General features: G+C 42.2%; 1 protein-coding gene across 5 annotated transcripts in view; it reads left to right on the forward strand.

The window, feature by feature from the left end:
- The window catches only part of ppfia2 (PTPRF interacting protein alpha 2), a 179,189-nt gene that overhangs the window by 15,119 nt on the left and 141,570 nt on the right, over positions 1–22,500 (forward strand). Inside the window, exon 1 of one of the 5 annotated variants that reach the window (XM_081723164.1) lies at positions 9,436–9,708. The exons of the other annotated variants lie outside the window; for them this stretch is intronic. The gene's annotated coding sequence lies outside the window, so the exon portion shown is untranslated. Of the gene's footprint in view, positions 1–9,435; positions 9,709–22,500 lie in introns of those variants that run through there. 5 annotated transcript variants of the gene reach the window in all.

Genomic DNA, 22,500 nt, shown 5'->3' on the forward strand with positions numbered 1-22,500 from the left:
CTCTTCCCGAAGGCTTCTGTGTTTTTTCGGTTCATTCGAAGGGACCCTACCTGTTGTTGTATTCTCTCTCAATTTGTTATTTAGTTTTCGTTGTTCGCCGTTGTTGTTGTTGAAGATTTTATATACTGAGTGTGTGCCACCGGTGAATAGCTGACCATTCATCACAACATGTGTATGGTGGGTAATTTTATTTCCATGAGTCTATAATACTCCAACAAAGGAAAAAAAACATCTGACTCAACACATTCAAATCTCAGTCAATCACAATGATTAGCTGATGGCAAATCAATTATTTTTATTCACTCGTCCATAAGTGGATCTGTAATGAATAAGGCTCTCCATGCCTGATCTGGGATTAGTTTGAAGAACATCAGTTAATGTGTCTGGAAGCAGCTTAAAGACACCATCTATTACAGCATAAATTGCATTTCATTTCATGTGAATAGATGAAAGTGGAAACGTTTTTGGAATGAGAACTCATTCTGTGAGCTGTGCTTAGCTCGGCCTCTCATGACATCACCCCTATCAAAGTCCCATAAAGGCGCATACATCGGCTGCCACTTGGGAAAAGGGGTACGGCATCTCAAGAGGAGACTTCAATCCATTAAACTCCCTGTAAGTGTTCTCTTTTCCTCTTTCTTGTTCAAACCTTCCTTTTCTCTCTTTCCCATCTCTATTCGCTCCCCCTGTCTCTTTCTCTAACCCTTTCTTTCCTCACTCAGCAGAGACTGAGACAGAAACACCAGGCAGTCAGACATGGTGCTGCAGTTGTTTTCTTGTGTTGGACTGTCATGTCATGATTGTCATTGAACCCGTGAATGCATCTTGAGAGAAGAGAGCGCTGTGGGCATGTTATGTGTGTGTGTGTGTGTGTGTGTGTGTGTGTGTGTGTGTGTGTGTGTGTGTGTCTTTGTGGGCATGTTATGTGTGTGTGCATTCCATGATATGTGTACACAGCTGAGAGCCTAATTGGAAATTTCTCATTCTCCTCCTCTCCTCCTGTCTGAAAGTTCTTGCCACAAGCTCAGTGGTGACAGGTGTACGTGTGTGTGTGTGTGTGTGTGTGTGTGTGTGTGTGAGAGAGAGAGAGAGAGAGAGAGAGAGAGAGAGAGAGAGAAAAGAGAGAGAAAACATTTTCAAAGGTACTTGGTTAACTTTTTTTCTTACTTTTAAGATTTGAAATATGATTTAAAATGAAAGAAGCCTATTGCTCTTTATTAGGGCAGTTAAACTGTCAAATTCTGCTTCAGATTCTTTCATTAAATTAAATTCAAATTCAAATCAACTCAACTTTGTCATTATACATACGCACAGGTGACAACATAACTAAGAACATTTCCCAATCCTTCTAAGAGGGCTGAGTGAAAGAGGAAATAAACTGAACACATTAAAGCGCAAAGAGTTAAAAAGATCTAAACATACAGCACAGCTGGGTTACGGGCCATGATCAGTGCTGCAGGTCCTATAGCGTCACTGAGACTGATGTGGCCGCTCTGATCCCTGGGTCCTAGCTCCCGCAACTTATGGTGATTAACAGCCTATAGCTCAGTGTAGATATGCAAATCTCCTCTATTGCAAACCTTCTGTTTGGTGATGACTTTCCCTCCATAATAACAATACTGACACAGCAGCTGACACAGACCAAAGTAACTTTTTCATGTAGACCAGAGTAGGCCTATAAAGGACAGTTTCATGCACTCATTTATTGTCTGTTCTTTTGTTGTGGCTCATTATTATTAACTTATAGTTTTAATCGTTTTAATGGATCATACTTCCTTAGGAAAAGATTGATTTGCTATTCTCTTTGCTAAACTAGCGGTGTTGAAAGGAAAGTCACATGTGCTGGTCATTAATGTTGATATTTTCTCAGTTTCATTGCCTCTGGAGTGGTTAGACTGATTTTATATGCTGTGGCAACCGTGGGAGCAACAGGCGCGTTTGTTGGGAGGACGAGGACTGATGCACCTGTATTTGTCTTTGTTCACAAACATCCCTGAAAGAAAGGACAAAACCGAGCTAAGAGTGAGAGCGCGAAGGAGACAGAAAGAGGTAATAGGAGAGAAGAATGAGATGAGAATGAGAACTGAAGGAAACTGACAGGTGTCTTCTACCTGTGTCCTCTATATATAGTGGACATGAGAAGAGCTCAGAGCTATGTTGCTGTGCAGCGATGGAGACCTGGGGGCAGAGCATCCATTAGCATCTGCCCGTCAAACGAACCCCGGCCACTGCTGGATGGTTGCTTGGCAACTGAGACCCTTTGCGGCCAATCATCATGTGTGCAACAGGAGTTCTCCACACATAAAAGATGTGCTCATAATTCAGTTGATTTTACTTCTCAGTCTTTCATTGGAGGGTAACAGAAGGGGGTCAGATCACCACAGAGCCCCATGAAGGAACAAAGTCACGTTAGTCCAGCATTTATGATACTCTCCCTGCCGTTCGGTTTCGCACCAGCTATCAGTACAGAATGGAACAGGGAAGAAGGTACAAAGAAGAGCATTAGTCGAGTTTATTTTAGTGTGTCAACAGGGTAATATGTTCTGTAAATGTGCCCAGGTTAGCCACAATTGAATATGTTTTTGCTAAATATCATCTGTTTGTTTGTTTATGCTTTATATATTAACAAGTTAACAGTGTTCAAAAGCTCTGCCGTATACTACTGCGGTCAGTACCGTGAGCGATAGAAAGGAACAGACTCTTGAGAGAGATTCACACATGCTGCTGTTCGAGATCTTAACCCAGCAGGAGAGGAGAGGCGTTCAGTCAATAATGCCTTCTCTCTCTCTCTCTCTCTCTCTCTCTCTCTCTCACACACACACAGTGTGGCAGTAAATGCTAACATGCTAACATGCTTTGGACAGAATGGGAGCAGCGGCGGAGCGTGAACCCCTGTGGTCAGCACGCTGGGCTCCGAGGAAACAAGCGGATGGTGGTGTGAGTAATTCGAGATGAAGTAGCTTTGCAAGATCTCCAGCACAGGCAGCAGACATAAGTAAACACAATGCTGAGTGCTAAAGCTCCTTCCTGAACTGTTGCAATGATGTATTGAAAGCAAAACAAACAAATTGTGCTTTTCTGCCTCTAATAAAGATTCCATTGTGCCTGTAATCCCAGGTAAACCAGGATGTGTGCGAGGAAGTCAGGTTGTGGGTTTGGGTCTGTTCATGTTGTTCAGATTTTGATGCATGTGTTGGAGAGGGCAGAGAACAAAAACAAAACTGCATCGGTGTGGTCCTGAGACCTCAACAAGATCTCACACCTCCAAATAGCAACAACAACATTTTGAAAGCCATTTATTTTCCATTTATGTTTGATTTGTTTGGTTTTTTCTCAGTCAGTCTAGTCCTGTTTCAGGGATCCTCTATCCAGCTAACTGCTGAAAATGGTTGTAAATGCTATTTATTTGTACAGACTCAGATGAATTGGAGTGTGCCAAGCATCTCTGGACCACAGACTGCCTTTTGGCAACTCGGTTCAGATTCCAAATTTCCAGAGGCAAAGACAAAGCTATGGTGTCTTCTTCAGAATTTTATCTCTGTCCGGTTTCTCCGTCCTTGTTCTACACTCTACAACATTGACTATGCACATTTTCTATATTGCAGTTGAACTGATTACCTAGTTACCCAGCCATTCATAGGTAGGGTGTTAGTGGAGTGCAAAACACTAACCCACACAGTGCTGCGACCCACTGGGTGTGGATCCTGTGGTCTAAACCATGACGTTTTGATGTACATTTTTTGCTTCTCTTCAGTAGGAAGACAGCAATACTCTTTGAAGGTCAAGTGGATGAGTGTAAAAGGATCAGGAGAAGGACTGGCAAAACACCACCATCCTCCGACCTGTCTCTAGTCAAGACTTCCTTACGCACACCTCTGTCCAATCCGGCCTACAGTAATGCATTCAATATTCCCACTCTGCCTTGCCTTGTCTCCACTGAAAAGAGCTGCACCCTGATCCCTCTGAAACAACCGCACTTTATAATAGCTCACAAGCACATGCCCAGTGAGTCTGTGCAGCCTTGCAAAAAGACTTTACACTAGATTAAAAAAAGAGCGTTTCTGTTTCACTTGGACACATTTAAAATGCAACAATTGCTACAAGTTCTTGTGTATGTGTATATTGTATTATTCTGAACCCTTTTGGGAAATGTTTTGCAAGATGGAGTAATGGGCGGAATCGCTAAGTGATTCCAAACAGCACTGAGAGTGCAGTAGTGGTCAGATGGGCGCATATAAGCAGCACACACATTAAATTCTGTTGATGTGCCAGGGATTGCATTGTTTCAGGTGATATGTTCTGTGTGTGTGTGTGTGTGTGTGTGTGTGTGGGGGGGGGGGGGGGGTAGCTAACACAGTGAACAGACAGGGAGGTGAGTAATCCCAAATCAGACATCCGTTTATCCAAACAATTAAACCACGTGGCAAGACCTACTCTTGGCAGACACGTGGGAGAGGATTTTCAAAACACATGACGCATGATTCAGCCACCATCAGCTACAGTCAGTCATACATGCAGGAAACCTCCCCACACATTCTGTGTGCGCACACATCTTCCCATAAAGCAAAAGGACCTCTCTTAAAATAAAGTGTCCACGTAGGCCCTCATCAGGTTTGTATCCATGGCAATCTTAGCAATCTTCCCTCTCACTGATCTTATCCTGTGTGATTAAGCAGTGTGTATGTGTGTGTGTGTGTGTGTGTGTGTGTGTGTGTGTGTGTGTGCTTTCTTTTACTGGATGATTTCCACAACAAATGAAGGCAGCTGGGCAGGTGACAGCCCTTATATGCCCCTATGTTGCAGCAGAGTGCAGTTCAGTGCTTCAGTTCATGAACAGTTACTTTCTTCTTTTATCTCTCACTCAGTATGGCACTCTTCCTGACTACAGTCTCAGAGTTGGTCCTAGAACTCTATAGGAGTACATTTGCATTTCTTTCCTAACCAGCCTGTAACCTGTACGGTAACCACACCTTTCTGCTCTTTATAGTAGTCTTTGACACATCAATACCTGTGTAGTGTTCTTGTTTTTGTTTTCTTCATTAGAAATAAGTTTACTCATCCTCTACTGTGGTCTTCCATGGGCTACAAGTTTGCTATTGCCAACAAAAGTGTTCAGCCTTCTTAAAAAAGTACCAAGCTGTTTGTTTGGACATTCTGTTTTCATAGAGTTGTTCTAGACTTTTCTAGCTTTACTGTGCATGCACAATGGTACAGTGACAGAGAGCTAGACATAAAACAACTGAGCAAAAGGTTTTAGGACTCCTGCATGACTACAATTCTTAGATGTAAGAGAAATGTGCTTTCTTTAAGCATTCAGTACTTTAATCACATTACTTGTTCCTCAGACCTTGTTCTATTTTAAATTCAATATTCTGGAATATAAAGCCAAAACACACAGTAAGCAAATAAATAAACAACCAAACAGTTGTCATTGGTGAATTATAGTGCTGCTTATCGGTGGCGCAATTTATCCTACTGGATGGGAAATGCAAATGCTAACACAGGCATTATAGTTGTCGCTATATTTCAAGTTTATGACCCTGATAGTCCTAGTATTTAGGACCAATAAACAGCTTTATTGCATGAGTTTATGAGCCGTGTATTTTTCACTGTAACAGCACGCATGCATGCTTGTCTGTATGTGAGCATGGGTGTGAGTGCGTCTTGGAGGCCGCGAGAGAGGGTAATGACATGACTTCTCCAGGGACGGCACTGAAATAAAAGGATTTATCAGCGTCTAGACATTCGCGTTTCCTCTCCGGCTGACCCCACTGCCCTATTCAGTCCTGCTTCTCCCAGACAAACGCACCCTCTACGGGCCAGGCCGTCCTCTGGGCCCTGGCCTGGGGGTGAGCACAGCAGCAGGAGCAGAATCTTCTCCCATTGCTCATTTGTATGTGCCCTTCACCCGGCTCGCTGGTTGGTGAAGGATTTATCGGGGTGAGCAGGAACCAGCCTGTGAAATGCGTGATACAACTTTAAATGTGAGACTTCCACACAGCCTCAGGAAAATGTCAGGCTGGGTGAAACACGTTTCCTTTGATCTTTCAAAGAAAGCCAAGCCTGTAAAACCAGAGAATGCCAGGCAAGCAAAACCTGCTCTATTAAACTGAGATCACGTCATATTATGCAGATGTTTACTGAAGTGCATTAATATTGATGTGAGAAAAGCATTTTCTGTTTTACAGTGTCAACACTGTAAGAGCCAGTTAATGTGCCCTTTTAATTGATTTTTAAAGATTTAAATGATTTTTATATATAAACTAGTTCCTCCTCACACTGATTCAGAAGCACTTTGCTTGCACAGATGATGAAGGTCCAAAATGTCTCTGGGGAAACTTCACTACAATTGTGTACTTCACTACAATTTTGAATAATATCTCTCTCTCTCTCTCTCTCTCTCTCTCTCTCTCTCTATTTGTATGTATGTATGCATATATATATATATATATATATATATATATATATATATATATATATATATATATATATATATATATATATATATATAGAGAGAGAGAGAGAGAGAGAGAGAGAGAGAGAGAGAGAGAGAGAGAGAAAAAGAGAGAGAGAGAGAGAAAAAGAGAGAGAGAGAGAGAGAGAGAGAGAGAGAGAGAGATATTGGTGAGTTGACCCCTCACTGCCCAAATCCGCGGCAGCTGTCCAAGGTGCTAGCAGGGGATAAGCGTACTCCACTACCTTTATATTGGACAGCAGAACCAGAGTGCTGGTGGATGGACAGACCGCATGGATAACAGCCCAGGACTGGTCCACCTGCACTCACCAGGCTGTCTCCTAATGCCACTAAAGCAACACTTTGCAATGAGTCCATGGAGTACTATAGCTCCAATGGTTACTGTGCCATCACTGTGTTGGGTTTCTTTATCTCTGTCTCGCTGTTGATGTGGACCGGGGGAGCCATGGGTCAGAGGACGTATGACACATTGGTCTTTTGCCTTTTGGCCCCTGCTGCTCACCACTGTTCTCCATCAACCTCCTGGACTGGCTACATCCCCAACGCAGATCCTACGCACTTCACCTGATTGGATGACTTCTTTCTGCTCTTTAACATTCTATTGTAAACAAAGAAATAAAGCACCCCCATTGGCTCTTATCTCTGTTGTATTTGTAGTGGCTTAATTCGTGCATTTCTTTTATTATTAAGATGAACCACTTGTATTTGGCATGTTTTTCCTAAGCAGAGTGAAACACAGTCTGTCGTGTTTTCTGAAAATGTGGTAATTATGTACTGAACAAATGTGCAGATGTGACATGAACAAGCATGAATGAGGGAAAAATTGTGGCGCTTTCCGATACTCACACACGGGAACTGGACACAGGTTTAGGACACTGACCTGGTATATTAGTTTGTATGTGATGTTATTTTGGTGCTTATTGTAGTTCTTTTAAGCCTCATGTGAGTGGGGTAAATAGCTCTGTTCAGGTCTTGGCCTTCTTCTCTCAGACTCAGTCTCTCACAGCTGGAGTTCAGCTTATCGCTGTCATGATCACCGGAGCTCATACTGAGAGCACTTAGAGGCACAACCATCTGTCTCCATGACCACTGAGACACAATGACAAGTACATACAATAAGACACCCAGCTACAGATATACACACTCAAATGTACAGGGATAACGTATCTGCTAACTTGACATTTTTTAAAAAATATTAAACGCTTAAAACTTTAAAACTGCTTTTAGAGTGCATGCTGCTTGGGTTTGTTATGTAGTGTCGGATCACAGGCTGAGACTGAGATGGAGAGTGGGTTTGACTGTCAGTGCCAAAAACTAATGGAGAGACTCCAGACAGCAGTAGAGCTCTTTCAGGGCTGAGCGTCAGCAACATGGAACAGAGACCAATCTGCACCCAGCCTCACGTCTGCACACGGGGACTAGCAACTCAACTACTTTATTTCAGTTCCGTATCTATGGTTCTTTTTTGCAGACATTATTAGCTGTGTATTGAATGTTTACAATACTCACCACATTTCTGGCATGGTTGCGTCTTAAATAAGCTTTATCGATAAGCAAATTTCATTATCACCTGTACAGGTAATTTGGGCAGTGGAAAATGTATTTCAAGTGCAAAGATTATGTAGTTTTATAATGAATTAATTGTACATTTATTGCCTTTGTTCTTCACGTCAAGGGCACTCGACCAATCGCACGGGCTCCTCTCAGCTCCTGAGTGAAATGGCACCAATTGCAGACTCATGAACTCTAGGGAGGCAGCATCGTACCCACTGCACTATATCGACCCTAAGTGGCATCATATAGAGTCCAGAGATGCCACTCTCTCCCTCAAACCTATGCAGCAATATCACTAGTGTGTCACTAGTAAGTTGTTAGTGTATCCAGAGTTTCGTTACTGATTACAGTCCTGCTAAATGTCAAAACCTTTTCTGTTACACAACTTTCTTTGGTTATAGCGGTTCTATAATGTGCAGGGATTTTAGAATATAAATGACATTCAGTTGTTTTGCTGTTTCTATTCTCCGGTACATCTTATATGCAATAAAACAGTGACTAGATTAAAATGCAGAATACGAGAGATGTTTTAAATTGAAGGTAATTACCTCTATATGGATCAACCACTCAGGAAACACTGCCAAGATGTAGAAGTCTAAGTTTTCAGTCTCAACTGAGTTACCTTAGACACAAGTTAAACTTTTACATTTTAAAATATTTCCATTACACATTCTGAATGGCAGGTGCAATGTACACACACTTCTTATAGTGAATGCTTGTCACATTGCTTTCTCTCAGTGCTCTCTCTCTCTCCGAGATTTTTTCCCTCTCAACAAGCGTAGCCTTAGCAATTCCTGAAGTCCCCATCGGTCATTTAACACCAAGCTGTGGACGTTTCCCACTGCATAGATTTTCCAGCAAAGCTCCACTTCAATGTGAGGGTATGGCTTTGAGTCAACCGGTCACCCACATCTATGTGGTTAAAATCCACATTTCCCTCTCCTTGGGTTATTTTAATAAGGAGCGTTGGCATTTTAAAAAACCCCGGCTGAGACCATTTATGAACTGGAGAAAGGTGTGCATAGGCTCGAGTTACTGCTTTTATGAATGTGCTTCTGTGGGTGAAGATGCTCAGTGATGCACTGAGCTGTGTGGATGTGAGCCTACGAGCATCAGTCTCCCCAACCCCTGGAACAGTCTCAGCATCTGTGCTCCATCTCTACCCTACATGAGTGTCTGTAGATTGGGCACCTTTTTATAATTCAGATCTAAAGTTGCTCCAAGGACAGATATAATCACTAACAGAAATGGACCCAGTGGTGTGTTATGCCAGTTGCGGAGAAAGAAATGACACTAGCTTTGTTGGGATTGAATCATTGTCCCCCAAGAAAATACACAGCTGCGACTTTAAGACACAGGCCACCCCCACTCCCCAGCTCACACAATGGTCTTTGCCGGCGCTGCTTCGCGCGACAGAGCTGGTAACTTGCCATTTTATCACCAATGGGTCTTTCTAGAGATGGAAATGTAACCGGCAGAGACTACGATCGCACGTTTCTGAAGATGCAAGCGGTGGATTTGCTGTCGGGTTTTAGCGGAGTTTGCGCGTCATCCCCGTTGTCTCCGGAATCCTCCTCGTAGACGTCGGACGTGGATGAGGCCAGCTGTGCGCGCTGGGTAGCTCGCGGAGACTGCAGCTGTCATTGATCTAGTGAACGAGCGGACACCGAGAGAAAGCCGTAAGTGTGACCCCCCGGTGCGGTAACAGCCAAAGGCACAATGACGCCCGTGTCTTGTCCCAAGGTGATTTAGAAGCGCCTCCTCCAGTGTTCACTGGGAAAGTTCGCACAGATGCGCGGGTGATGCTGGAGGAACGGGCTTTCCGGTACTCTGCATGGATGAGTCTGGGAGTCATTTCATGCCTATTTCGTTGGACTTGTCTTTTAGCTTTTTAAATAATGTATCCTATTCCGAAATGGTGGTTAGGTGGACAAATGAACAAGGCGCGCACACACACACACACACACACACACACACACACACACACACACACACACACACACACACACACACACACTGAGAGAGAGAGAGAATGGGCATGATGTAATGCACTTCAGACAATGGCTGGGGATTCTTCCCAATTAGCGTCACGGCGGTAGGATCGTCCGATTTAAAGGTGGCAGAAGCCTGGCGTGTCAAAACTGACTGTCACATATGGAATTAAACAGAAAACGCCAGCAGTAGCCTGAGCGAGGAAACGTGGAATATAGGGACCCAATACTGTGTCTCGCGCGCACACACACGCGCACGCACGCACGCAGAGTTCTGAGAAATGTATATAGAGTATTGCTCATTATTTAGTATGCCAGATCTCTCAACACTTACAAAAGGGACTGGCTAGACGTTGACAGACTGTGTGCTGTATTCTGTTCTTTTATCTGGATAATGTGAAAAGGCCCCGGGGCTTTGGGCAAGAATGCCACTGGCATGTTCAGTGACACAGACGAGAAACAGCAGTGACCAGAACACTAAAGCGCTCCCAATTATCACATAGTATTGGCCGTCAAATGTTGTGCCGCGGAGTGAACTGTGATGTGTGTGACATGGACTGAACGATGAGGTCATGCGGGAAGGGAGCTGTACCAGACTCCCACACAGACCCGCAGTCCTGTTCAGTAATGGTTACAGGGCATGTGCCTGATATACGCTGCCGGCGCGCTGCACCGCTAGGCTGAGCGTAATCGCGGTCTTTGAAATAGACGCTCCTATGGGCCGGTGGTGGTGTGGGTGTGTGTAATCCCCTTTTAAACATTCTCTTCTGCATTTTGTGATAATCATATTCCAGTTTGGGCAGGTATAATTGGCATGGCTGATTGGGCTGTACAGGCATTTCGTCCATTTCAGCAAAGTGTGTGTATCTGTGTGTACGCGTGTGTGCATTTGTTATTATGGATTGGTGCGTGTGTGCGCGCGCGCGTGTGTAAATACGTGTTTGGATTTTGGTATTCAATTTTGGTAATTGAAGATGCAGCAGGTTGGTTCTGCCTATTCATTCAACATGTAAATATGAGCGGGTGAATGCGTGTGCGAGCATAGTGTTTGTTTACGTGTTTGCGTGTGTGTCTTCTGTCTCCCATCTGTACTGCAGTGCTCAGTACTGTAGATTGAGCCATCTCCCTGTCCCCTCCGCTGCCGCCCATTCATCCTGGCTGAGTGAAACGCGATTCCTCCGTTACTCATCGGAGCACCTTTAGCTTTGCTCACCATCTCTCCTTCCCAGTTCTGCGCCTGAACTGGAGATGTCACACTTATTCTCTTTCCTGTTCTTGGCCACGAACTCGCCTGTCTACAATTTTAGTTCATTAATGCTGTGCCAAGCATTTCCCACTGTGTCCTTGAACTTGCCAGTGAACCTCAAACCTCTCTGGGCTACTGGGACGTAGCCTCCCCCCACTACTCACAAACACTTGGTATAGACCACAATTAGAGTTACTATCTCAATTCACTTGTCAAGCATTCCTCAGTCTTATCTTGCATTGCTAAGCTGCACTGTATGCTATGCACATTTAGCTATGTCTAACCATGTCTAACTATGTTTCATTTGCAATGCTAAAAAGCATAACATGTTATACATGAATCTTACAGTGGGGTAGTTTGACTAGATAAGGTTGTTCTTACGTTTTATTTTCAGATTTGTACAAGTACCTACATGCTTCCTTTTTTAATAGGTCCAAGTTAGTGACCTGTTTGTTACGGCGTCTTCATTCGTTGTAGCGACAGGAACTTTGTTGTATTTGGTCTGTTTCCAGGGTTTCAGTATGCAGCAGAGACATTGAGGACTGGACCTAGAAGCTCTGTGATAGACGTGTTCAATTTAGCGTAAGCTGCAGTCTTAGACGTCTGATAACGTAAGTTAAAGCGACAGTGGGCCCAAGCGCCAAGCACCAAACATCAGTTATTTCCAAGGAATTCAATTTTCTGGGCACAAGATTTGTGAGTTTAATTACACATTATTACCAAACAATGCTGTCAGGGCTCTTTACAACATTCATTTACAAGATTCTTTTTTTTTCTGTTCAGTAGTTGTAATAGTTTATTAACACAGCAGTTTAAAACATCAATTCATCTGCTTCTTTTCATGCTAAAAAAGATATGTTTGTAATTATGCCTGCTAGATGTTTCTTCTTAACTTCAAGAGCATAATCTCAACTTAAATTCCAAGGTAAATATTGGTTAAATTTTTTTTGTTGTTGATATTTTCCCCTAGTTGTTCAGCCCCGCGTCACATTCCTTCACTTGGTCTCACACACCAACAAGTGGTGGAGCAATTTAGGAAGGTGTACAGCAGTGCATCATCGCCTCCACCCCATACCTTACACATTCTTCTGAATATCAGTACATTTCCCTCCCTGACACTGTACGTGTCGAGCCGGTGGGGGGAACGAAGCACCTCGCGCTGTGCCAGAGGATGCAACCTCTCCAGACCCCGAGTGCTGACAAGCGCCACTGCGCTGTATGAAATATGAATCACGGCCTTATTCCTCCTGGCTGGACTTTTATCTTTGGGTTCCAGAGTTAAAATGAGGGCAAGCACATGTTTGGCACCATTCACCATTACTTTCACCCTCTTTAGGTGCTAAAATGTGTCCTATGAAATGAAGCTTGTTATAACGTATTACTTTAACTTTACTCCTTGTAACATTATCGTTCTGATTGCATTATAAGTTTTGTACTCGGTTATTTTTGTACATTAAGAAGGGTATGTTTAATCGACAAAGTAATGATGACTATATATCATATTAAATTTTACAAGTCAAGTCTCATCACGTCTATGTTTGTGTCTTATCCAGAGCTGAGGACTCAGCCTGGGTTTCCTTTCTGCTCTGAGCCTGTACAAAGCCTCCGTGTATTTGTGTGTAAGAGTATGTGTGTGCAGCACTAATAATGATGTAAGCTGTAAGATGTTTGGCTGTTCCAGGCTGTCGTGGGAGATGGTGCTAGGCTCTACAGCAGGTGCCTGCCTTTGACGTCATTCTGCGGGTTGTGTGTGTGCGCGCGTCTGGTGGTGAAATAGAGAAAGACATAATGTATGTTGTTGAATGCAATATTTCTTCTAGCCATATGTCATGGAGGTGTTGGTCCATATGTAATTAGATTGAATATATACATACAGGCATGTGTGTGCATGCCGTATGGTGTGTGTGAGAGAGCGATATGGCTCTCCGTGTGACTGTGTGTGCAGTGATTGAAAGGGAAACCCAGACTCTCTCTCTAAATAATTCATTGATTGGCATATGGCATGGGAAAGCAGGCACACGGATCCTTCCAATCCATTCATTCATGCCTCCACTGTTCTACTGCAGGCATGCAAGTACACACACACACACCCAAATCTCATGTATGCATTGGCCAGCACAACAGACCACATATGTCATAAGACCCATGCAGTTCTAAGCCAAACACTTGTTCCTCCTTCTCTTTCACATATCATAGCTATTCTAGTATAGATGTGCATCACTTTCATGTGCTCTGTCCCCATTTAGAGAGGCACTGTGTGGCAGAATGAATCATGTCTGCCATTGTTGTGCTGATTTATTCTGCTGAATTATTGACTCCCCTAATTTATTGCCTCCTCTTACTGTGGAGCAGCCATTCATTTCATTTGATTTCATTGAAATTTCATTTCATTTTCATTTGTTTAGTATAATTGTCTTGTCCAACAAGAAAGATTGTGTAAACAATATAAATGCTTAGATATTCTACAACTGCAGACTTACCAATACCATCTACTCTAATATGGAAGTATGCTGCATGTCAGAAAATGCTTCACTACTTCAGAAAACACAAACAAGCCAAAAAGGCTTCCACTGGTTGAGTATTTGCAAGAGCTAATAACATCCCACCATATTCTCTGATACCACAAAACAGTTCCAGCTGTCCTCATACCTATAAAGGACATAGCACTGTTGCCCTTGCAAGGTGGGTTAACACAGCCATATCTTCAGGTCAGTTTGTTACAGATCTCCTCCCTTAAGATTCAATAGACATTCAGGTTCGGGTCTAAACAGACTTTGTAAATAGCCGAGACAAAAGAGTCAAAGATGTACCTGTGGCAACATACCTCAGCCAGAGTGAGTAGATGAGGACTGTAGCTTCTAGAGGTTTAGAAGGAGTGTGCACTCTTCTAGCAGTTTGGAAAGACTGGGCACTGTTTTGGCAGTTTATGAATGTACACTCTTCTAGTGAATAAGGAGTATAATGTATTTTAGGATAAAATGTTCACTCTTCTACTGTTTCAGGAGGATTGTGCACTTATAGTAGTTTAGGAGAAAACATGCACTGTTCTAGTGATCACAAAGGTATGTGCACTTCTCTGGTGTTTAAGGAGGAGTGCCCACATCTTAGTTCCATAATTAACCCCCCCCCCCCCCCCTTTTTTTAAATCATCAAGCATAGGGAACCGCCAACAATCCCCTTAGGCTGAGTACCTTATTCAGACTATTCTATACCTGTTCTGGAGAGAACACAGTGGGGGTTGAGAGAGTGCTGGCTATTGCCCAGGCTTTGGTGATGCAATGGTAGCAGGGAGCCCATATGGGTCTCCAGCTGTGCTCATGGAGAGTCTGGGAGGCCCAGTGGCAGAGAGAGAAACCTGCTGCTACATAGCTGAGGTGTGTGAGAAACATCAGAACAGATGCAGTTTTCAACAAGGGCCAGGTTCTAAGTCATCTCTCCTCTCCTACAAAGATTTTTCACTCGTCTCTTATCTACCATAGAAAGGCACAGCAAAACTGAACATTTTATTTAAGTTCATATTCTATATGGCATTTTGCTACTTAAGGATCAAGCTATGTAATTTAATGCCTACATTAATGATAAAATAAAAATGAATGATGCGTTTTCACTGTTCATTAGTGTAGTGAATAACCTATACAAAAATAGTGTAACCAACCATACTATCATTTAATAGAGTAATAATGCACAACATTTAACATTCACACTGACAGTCAGTACTTACATAGTTGAAAAATTATATTGTTGGAATGAAAGAACCATCTCTTCTCCTGAAGTGCTTTTTTTAAAAAGAGGACCCTCGAAAAATATTTTAAGTCTCTAAAAAGACTAACAAGCAAAGGAAACTGATTTAACTGGGAAGATAGGAGAAATGTAATTAATACACTCCGTAAAGGTGGTAAATCAATACACTCCAGAGATATTCACGAGTCAAGTCTCAGGGTCCCTATAGAAACTTGGGTTGCCAAGAAGCACTCCGTTGCAAAGACACCAATTATGAATCACGTTTATATAACGCCTCTCAAACCCAAGGGTGCTTTACAGACAGAAATCAGCATTTACAGTCACACACACTGAGCACAGGCCCCTGGTGGACTGCACCTGGTGCAGCGGAAGAGGAGGTCGTCAAGGCCGGAGCACCCAAACAAAAAGTAGCCAACACTGGCTGAAACCTAATGCTAAGTGGTCTGCTAACCAGAACACGGCACTAGGATAATGGAGCAAAAGCTAAAAGCTGCTTAAAATGATATGGCGCTTACAAGATTGATAGCTAATGCATACTCCATCTAGACTAGAAAACTTGTCATCCCAACTACAGGCTAGGTAGTTAGCTAATTTGCAGGCTTGCTGTCTATACCAACCCGTGTTTTAAGATGTCTTATAATGCAACATGGGTGGGGTGAGGGAGGGATGGACCGAACACACTTGCGAAGCGCCGGCGCCTTCCTTGGATGTTACGTGGAAAGGAACTAGCGAGGGTTGCCATAAAGAGCGTGACAAACTAGAATAAATAAGTAATAGGTTTAACAATCACAGAACAGAACCATGGACAGACAGAAATAATGGGCTAACAAGATGAGTGCGAGATTTAGGCCAAAATGAAGACTAACGGAGAACAGTGATAATTATGAGCATTAAAACTTGAACACGCGGGGGTTGCACAAAACCGGGCTACGTAAGAGACAAACAATATCCAAGACGAAGACAAGTGAAAGAATTAAAAAGGAAAGCCAGACAACACTTGCGTACATGAACGGGGGAAAGGAAACCTAAACGGAGAGAAGAGACGAAAGAAAACCGAACGGGAGAAGAGAGGGGAATAAAATTTGACAAATACTTACGGGAATAAAACGTGGACTAAAACACACAGAGAAAATGTTACAGACAGAAAACACATGAACGAGAAGCGAGATTAAACAGGCGATTACTAAACACACCGTAATCACACCAAAAGGACAACCGTAATCTAACCAAAAACAGAACGACCGACAAAAAAAAGACCCAGGAACGGGGTTTACAAGGAATACAATTAGGGACAAACTCGGATCAACAAAGGCGAGGAGACACGGTACCATGGAGACAGACGTAAACTCGAAAACCCGGAAGTGACTATGTTGTCAGGGAAACGGGGAACGCTCTGGTCTGCGGACGGGACATATAGCATTCAGTGTCGTTTTGCCAGCATGCTTCCTTTTGACGCTGCCCGTAGCAGTTCGACCATGTCCTCCTGACTGATTTTGTACTCGAAGGTGATGATTAAAGGTTCATCGTGTACCCGAGAGAGAAAAAAAATGACCGATTATGGCCGTCTCGGAACTGACAGGCATCATCACGAGAGATCAAACAGAAAAGAAAGTATTATTCAAAGATCAGTTAAATTCTTGTTTTTGTAAGTCTCGAGTCGTGAGTCGAGTCACGAGTCAGTTAAGCAAAAGTCTTAAGTTGAGTCTCAAGTTAGTTAAGCAAAATTCGAGTCAGAGTCGAAACACGATGTTTTAGAATACGTCAGATTCGGGCCGCCATTTCTGATAGATTAATAAGTCCAAAAAGCTAACCAACTGCTTGGCAAACATGTTAAACATCAAATGTAAAAAAAAAATAAAGTTTGCGGAGAGGTGCAAGGCATTCTGGGAGTCCTCAGCATGCTCCTCGCCATTCTTCCACTGGCCCACATCCAAGTCTGTGTACAGTATCAATGTGTACATAGTAGAGTATATGATACATAGTTTGTGTGCCTGTGTACTACAAAAGGATCACTTTCATCACTTAGGATGTTACACTATAATTAGTAGTTTTACAATTTGTTACAGTGTGTTAAATGTACAGGGGTATTTTTAAGTCTTTTTGGGTTGTTAGTGGTTTAGTACGCCATCTGTCTGGAGCTAATATCACCCCTGAGATGTGGTCCATGTTTGGCATCAGAGGAGACACGAGACTGGAGGTTCTAAACTCTGTAGGAACAGGATTAGGAAACATGAGCCTGATGGTCCTGCTCTCTGTAGGAAGAGCAATCGGAGTAATGGTCGACCGATATCTATTGACTGGCCGATTTATCGGGTCAATTATTGCCTTGCTGAGATACTCTGCATCGGCCAATGCATGTGTTTACGAGGCAGCCCAGTCAATCTGCTGCAGAGCGCTTAAAGCGCCCCTTTTTGTATCCCAGACGTCGGTGGGTGCTGTGAAATAGCGCATGCCAATGTTAGATGTAACGTTTCCTGAGAGAAAATGAAAAAACTTTAATTCCTGTGTTCCAAAGCTTAATATATTTTATTGGTGACTCTTAAAACATACACAGTGTTTGCTGTCTGTGTAATTATACTGATTCTAGTCATGAAGCGAGAAAATGCAAATACCTGCTAAACTACCCAACAAACCTAGCTAAAAAAAAACTACAGTTCCTATCTCAGTTCAATCTGCTGTCATAAGAGATTTGACAGTTATATGATACCCAACGTTTGTTACAGTCAGTTGCATTTTCTCCTGGGGAGATTTAGCTTGTTGGGTTACATTAACAGGACTCTGAAAATGTTAATGTTATCCACTTGCCAACAACATTGTGGGGATGTTCGCTTCTAGCTAACATAGTTTCAGCACTTGTATATATGTGTGTGTGTGTGTGTGTGTGTGTGTGTCTCTCCCCCAAGATTGGAATAATTGGCTGAACTACACAAGGTACAGAATCTCCACTTTGTTACACCATTGTCATCTTTAGTCACTTGTTAGATGATATGAGCAGACTGTGCCAAAAGAGATTTTCGTTTGATCGTTTCAATTAGCTATTTGGCTTGTAACCGACTCTGTCAACACATACAAAAGTTTGCTTCTGGATAGTTTTGGGATGGCGGTGAAAAAGTTAGCTAGAGCTCTGTACTGTAACTCATACACCTTGCTGTTTTTTCATTACTTGCTACATTTTTTATTTAATATAAGTGCACTGCAGACAAGAGTACAAACAGACAATTACTATGCACTAACTATTTATAGTTAAGTAAATATTTATTTAAGTTCAGCAATTTTGTGTCTCATTTATTATTATTGGCCCATAAAAAGGCCATATCGGTCGACTACTAATTAAGACGTGACGGAGCCCATGACCAGCATGGACGTGCAGCATGGCCCTCTAAGCAGGAGTTGCGTGAAATTTAGGACACATACACACACACACACACACACACACACACACACACGCATACGCACACACTGCCCTGATCTTCACTGGAGTAGCCAGCCATCCACTCTGTGTACGTACAGTCACATCCAGTATTCATGCTTCATGCAGCACTCACTGTTTACTGCAGTTATCCCGCACAAGGGGTCCGAAGGTATACGTGTGTGTGTGTGTGTGTGTGTGTGTGTGTGTGTGTGTGTGTGTGTGAGAGAGAGAGCGAGCGAGACAGAGACAGAGAGAGAGAGAGAGACAGAGAGACAGATTAAAACCATCACGCTGTACACACATCTTTCTAGACAGCGGGAGCCCAGCTGCGGTGATGGAGAGCACCACAGCTTGACGACGGCGTTGCTGCAACACACCCACTAACCCGCTGTTAATTAACCGAGGAGTTGAATCAGGTGTCCTAGAGCAGTGATAAGCACCAGCCTGGGCTGCGGTTGACCCTGGAGGACCACACACGGCCACTCCTGCTTTAGAACACACACCAAGCTGCTGTGTAAAATCCTCTGGCAATGCAACAGTATGTTGGTATAAAAATAATGTAACATAAAATGGACGTAGACTGTTGTATTTTATCACACACGCACAAGATCTGGGTATATGCTACATTAGTAAAACTACTATGTGATCACTGAAAGATTCGCTTATGACATAGAAACCTGCTGCATAATGTTTATAGCGCTAATGGGAACTTTTGTGTGTTTCAATGGTATTGGTATTAGGGTTAATGAGTAGGGGCTAGCAAGTCACTTAGCACATATAGATTGCTGGGCTTGATGTTTTGCTAGCTTCACGTTATCTTAACGTTACTATTGGATTTGAAACCTTTTATGTGACAGACCTCAAAAGATGAGGTTTAATAACCATGTCCACTTCCCAAGTATCGAATTTAGGATTAGCCGATGGATAGGTTTTAAAGGTATCATACATTTATTCCGTATTTTACATTTATTCAGTATTTTACATTATTCTCTGATGTCTAAAGAAGGTATGTGACTCTGATCAGCATGGAAAATGCCCAGCTGTGGTTTTACACACCCCTTTACAACTCTGTGATTTTGCCTGAGAATGAAACAAGCTGTTTTCTGTGTGTCTGGTTTGCAGCGAGGTAGTAATAATTCACAGACTTGCTGTCTGTGTGTCTGGTTTACAGCGAGGCACTGTGAAGGCTCATACAGAATCAGCATGTCACAATAAATCACTACATCCATGGAGCATTTAGGCATCCAGCAGTAGATGTTTGAGCAGGAGCTGATATGATGCACTCTGAAATGCAAATGTGCAAAGAAGTCATAGTTCAGTTCTCAAACAAAACTAATTTTAACAGATTGACTGGATGTCTTGTTTTATGAAGCCAATGCTCGCTAGAAGGATTGAGTTACCTATAGAAAAATCTCTGAGCAACCAAACTAGGGTTGAAAACCTGACAGGAATTGACAAAGATGCGTCTGATACTGTAGATTTATATGATAACACAGTTATTCAGTGGGACGCAGGCAGTAAAGTAACATTAATCTCCGTGTAAATAAGATAGGTCATCATACTATTGATTTATCGCTACAAGATCTTGACAACAACACAAAGCAAATTAAATTGGTTATCTCAAATTAAAACTTTCACCTCATGGCTGTCTACTTCAGGTTGCAGCTGGGGTTGTGTTGCCAGCAAAACCAGGACTGCTCATCTCTCGATATTATGCAAGGTTTGAGAAACTGTCCCCAGGGAAATGTGCAGAGCAAACTAACAACTTTGAATTAAAGTTGTCCAAGATGGTGTTCACTGTGAACATGAACCATGATGCTTTGGGTCTTTGGGAAGGGAATAAAAGTGCCAACATCCCCATCACGGCCCGGAACGGTTCCTTTCTCTACAGACTCTGCCAAGGTCGATGCTGCTGCTGCGCCGTGGTTGTGGTTTTGTTCCTGATGTAACAATATGAGGTAGGAGGCATGATGCATACGCTGATCCAGAATCCTAATCCATAACACAGTCAGAGGTCGAGGAGCTTGGGAAGTCATCAAAAGACACGTCCTTGGAATACGTACTTGACGGAGAGAACAAGAAACCAATAGCTGAACTCACGAGGCAAACACTAATCATTCAGACAAGCAGAACTAGGATTAAAACAAACAAGGCAAGGAGCTGGAACAGGACAACCCTTACAGTGAACACAAAGGCAATACAATGATCAGCAACATGGGGCTTAAATAGACAGGGAAGTACTGAGACAGCAAGGAACACCTGAACAGCGGTACCAGGAACTAAAGGTAAACAGCCACGTGGAGAACAGTGCCAACAACAACCTTGCGCTGGATGGGGAACCCATGGCACCTCACCATACCTGCAGAACTGTTCATTTGTATGTGCAAGTCAATTTTTAATATTGCCTGGGCTGGAACGTGGGTTGGTGTATGCAAATGGTGATAAATATTAATGAATCAGGACTATTATAAAACAGTTTAGAACTTGGCAATTGGCCCATTTTATTGCCCCCTGTTGTTGATGAGGAATTTACATTTGAGGGACACAACAGTGTTTTATGGTCATGGTATGTTAGTTTGCAAGGTCATTCAACTATGCCTACAAACAGCTTTCCGATCTATGGCACCTTTAAGTCCACTGCTCTACTGTTTCTGTACCTGCGACTGTTAAGGACACAGTGATTCAAACTTGATTCTAAAATATGTTGATTACACCTCAGGTTTAATCTTTAAAATAGAATAGGTACAAGCAAGAGATAGAGGAATGGAGTAAATAATAAATAAATAAAGGAATTAGCTGAATGGAATAAATAATAAATAAATAAAAGGAATTAGTTGAATGGAGTAAAAGTAAATAACCTTTTAATTATAACAAAATGAAGAAGATGGTTTTTAATTTCAGAAAGTATAGGAAATGTAGCTCATGTCTAATAAGTGGATCAGATAGAAATAGTGGGAATAATTTTGGTTTTTAGGAATTCAGATTTTATCTGACAACTTATGGAAAAGAATATTAATATGCTCTTTAGAAAAGCTTAAAAGCCTGTATTTTAAAGATATTAATAATATATGTTCTTAGTTTCATCTGAACCCAAACTACTTTACCATATAGAGGACAAATGTAATGACCTAAAATCTTTCAGTAGATACCAATGAATCCAAATGTGTAACTGTGCTGTACCTGTGTGTGAATGTTGGGAAATCTCTGTGTTCTCTGTGCAAGTCTCTGTGTTCTCTGTGCAAGTCACACTGGTTCATTTGCCTTGTCGTTTCTGTCACTGAACATTTTAAGTTCTAAAACATTATCTGTTATTGTTGTTAATATAATAGTGGCTCTTACAGTCTTGATAATGCAGAAAATCGAATCATGCAAATTAATTCACTAACCAATTTTTTATTGCATACTGTCATTTCTGATGATTGCTCATTGGGTGTTTTGCTTAAATAATCATAGCTTTCACATCATGAATGTAAATGGTAATAATATTTTGGGCTTTATAATGCAGGCCAGTTCTAACCATTTCACAACATTTTTGTGTTTTAATACATGACAAAGCATACTGCAATCATAATACATTTGCAATATTTGTTATGCCCTGTCATATATTTGTTATGCCCTACCATAAAGCCAACTGCCCACATTAGAGTGATGGGTGAATGTGTTGAATGTTGGTATATACTAGATACTATACAACAGTTTCGACCAAGTAATTTGACTGGAGAAAAGATATTCTTTATAACAGCACTGGAACTTTACAGGTGTGTTCTAATAACCATTAATTACATTAACAGTCATTAATTACCTTAGATCGGAACAAATTTCAAAAACATTCAGTTCATTACGAATGGTCAACAGGAGAGGTCAAAGGGGAGGAAAGAAGATCACCAAAGTTAGTGGCGCTCTAGAGCGATGCAACACCACCAAGTTGCTCGCAAGCTAGTGTGCAGGAAAAGGTTTGTGTGTTGCTCGGCAACAGTCCAGTCTCTGTCCAGTTGTGGGACTATTTGCATTGGTGGAACAATATACATTATTAAACAAGCAATCAAATCATAATCTGTTGTTGCTACTGGCGCTTATAGAA

Source organism: Electrophorus electricus, chromosome 11 (assembly GCF_041902795.1).
Source record: "Electrophorus electricus isolate QZ-2024a chromosome 11, ASM4190279v1, whole genome shotgun sequence".
In the NCBI taxonomy this organism is placed as follows: domain Eukaryota; kingdom Metazoa; phylum Chordata; class Actinopteri; order Gymnotiformes; family Gymnotidae; genus Electrophorus; species Electrophorus electricus.